A 2,919-nucleotide genomic window follows, 5' to 3' on the forward strand; every position below is an offset into this window, starting at 1 on the left:
ATTACGTAAAAGGAACTCATTTACTATAATAACAACAAATTTGGGCGTCACATACATTGATCTAAAAAAAAATTTAGCTCACCCCACTTTAAAATCCTAGGTCCGCCATTGTACATAAGAACCTGGTTTTTCCACATGTTTTTCTTATTTTACATACAATAAATTTATTTACAATGTTTTTGGAGCTCGAAGCATTGTCAGATCCCAATAGGAAGGAACTTGCAAATGTAAGGAAGAAAATCGACATGGTAAACCGAGAACTGAAGCCTTTGGGACTCGGCTGCTAGAAGAAGGTGCTACATTCTCTTTTTTCTGAAACTGTACTTTCACGGTTTCACCTACTCGTTCACAACAAAACAAGTCGGTGAATATGCATCTGTAGACCTTTTACATACTACAAAATGAATACAATATTAGGTGTTTTGCATATTTGAATGAACACATAATAAACTGAATAGCATAAAAACACAAACACAATCACTCACCAAATACCATCTGGAAGTACTGATCTAGAGAGGCTAGAATACATACCTGAGGACTGGTTCATTGAGCTCGACATCTTCTTGCAATAGCAACTGCACTAGAACCAAGAGTTAAGCCTTCTGCACTTCAACACTTAAGAGCGTTAGTATGAGACTACACTGAATGTCTGAATGCAAAGCGTGTTGAGTGCAGGGGCTTCTCCTTGTATATATTGGCCAGTTAACTAGATAAGGGACTCATCCCATTAGGAGTCCAATATCTGCTTAATAGTTATCAAGAGAATCTAAAGCTTATCACAACTCCAAAGATTAATCAGGTAACTAATAAGATGAGTTTCATACTTTTGTTAGGAGATATAACGTTAACAAATAACCAGAAATAGAGTTATATTCATATATTTTTTGTTTATTTGTATTTAGCCAAATCAATTGTATTTATCTTATCTTAATGTAATAGTGTTAAAGTCCAATATTTTCTAACATACAACTGAACAAACCTGGTATTGTTTGGACAGGAAAAAGAGTACAAGGAAGCCCTGGAGAGCTTCAATGAAAAGAACAAAGAAAAGGCTCAACTTGTAACCACAATGAAGGAGGTAAATCCTTGAAGCTCAAATGCCCCAAAGTTATTTTCTATATCCCTTTCTTAATCACTTGGTGACTCTTCTTCCATTTTGTTGTACTCTGCTTACCAGCTTTTGACTGACAGTGAGAGGTTGAGGATGCAGAAGCTAGAGGAGCTGAGCAAGAACATAGAACTATCACATTGAAACATCCTGATGCTTCAACGGAACTGGATATCACTAGTACTACCTTCTAATATATAGCTATTCTTTTAACTAGATATGTTAATATCTTTTTGAGTGAGCAAGTATGGTTGTCATAACATTTTGGGTAAACTGTTGAGTTCACTATTGTAATCAAGTTGACTTTGTGGCCATGTATTGACTACTGGGCACATTACCACCACATTTTAAGCTTACTGTTCTATAGAGTTTATCATGTTTAAGTTTTGGAAAAGAAAATAATTAATCGATAAAATGAACAAGGATCAGTATCTTTAAACACTTGCAAGCAAAACTATAACATTATTGGTCTTCTCCATTTTCTTCCCAGTTCTGTTTCATTCAACGAAAACAAGTTAGGTCTCTCCACCAGTCCACCCTGTCATTTGACACATGGTTTTGGCTTGGAGCCAACCAGCCTAATCATAATAATACATGACCAATCATTCATTAGTCATAACTCAAAATCCCTGAGCAACTCTCTACCTGTCGGCCAAGAGAAACAATGGCGTTTGGGAAGATCAAGGTCGCCAACCCCATTGTTGAGATGGACGGTGAGCACTTTCATCTGTTTCAGAGTTGTATGAGCAACTTCATATTCTAGTAGTTAACTTCTAAGTGATAAAACTTGTAAAGAACAAAAAAATTTGAGAGAACTTCTTGTATATTTCTTTTCTGAGTTAAAACATTACATGTGCATATGCAGATGTAAAAAGAATCATCTTCTGGAGCATGACTCTTTGACATGCTAATAGAAATGTAAAAAGAATCATCTCTGCAATGCAGAATGTGTTTGTTAAAATATAAATCCCACATCGGGAATATGAGACTTTACATGTGGGTTTATAAGGGTTTGGAGCACTCCACATATTATCAATTGGTTTTGGATGTGAACCCCAAACTACTTTATCAGTGTTTGATCTATGTTATTCTGAAAACATGTGTGACCAGAATTTCTGGAGACCCCATATGCAATTTGGCTTCAAGCAATTCACCAGATTTATGCATTGCATAAATTCTAAATCACTGTTTGAGATCAGTTTGTGTATTCACATGTACATAATGAGGATCTAAGTGTAGATTTATTATGTCTGAAAAGATTACAGTGTTTATCGTTTATTCAAAAATTTATCAAGAAAATATACTATAGTTTTGATAAGTCATCGAAAAGATATATTTCAAGTTTTAATTTCACAAGTATATGTCAATATTCTTGATCTTTGGGAAATGGAATGGACCCTGATAGTGTCTGGGGCACAACACACTTATAGACTTCATACATAATCAATCCAAATTTGCAAATGTCCTACCATGTGTACATGGTTGAAGAAATTTCAGTTTCCTCTCTCATACTACTATTAGTCTTTTGTTATCTGGTGCAGGAGATGAGATGACTCGAGTTTTCTAGAGATCAATTAAGGATAAGGTGCTTTTGATCTTACTCTTAGTTCGCTCTGTAATATATATATATATATACAGAGGATGGGAAGCGGACGTCCGCACTCGGCTTAAAGTGCGGACGTATGTCCGTTCTCCACCCTCCGGCGCCGACGACGGCGCGCATCCAACCCATAACACTCCCCGACCACCTTCCCTCCCCGGCGAGTCCGTTCTTTTTTAGTTTTCAGCGAGATTGATCTTGTTATATATAT

General features: G+C 36.1%; 2 pseudogenes; both read left to right on the plus strand.

Moving 5' to 3' along the window:
* The first annotated feature begins 173 nt into the window (after nucleotides 1-173).
* Nucleotides 174-1,252, plus strand: LOC101296616 (annotated as a pseudogene).
* Nucleotides 1,253-1,772: 520 nt separating this feature from the next.
* Nucleotides 1,773-2,919, plus strand: part of LOC101296907 — a 2,929-nt pseudogene continuing 1,782 nt past the window's right edge.

Source organism: Fragaria vesca, linkage group LG1, assembly GCF_000184155.1.
Source record: "Fragaria vesca subsp. vesca linkage group LG1, FraVesHawaii_1.0, whole genome shotgun sequence".
Classification (NCBI taxonomy): domain Eukaryota; kingdom Viridiplantae; phylum Streptophyta; class Magnoliopsida; order Rosales; family Rosaceae; genus Fragaria; species Fragaria vesca.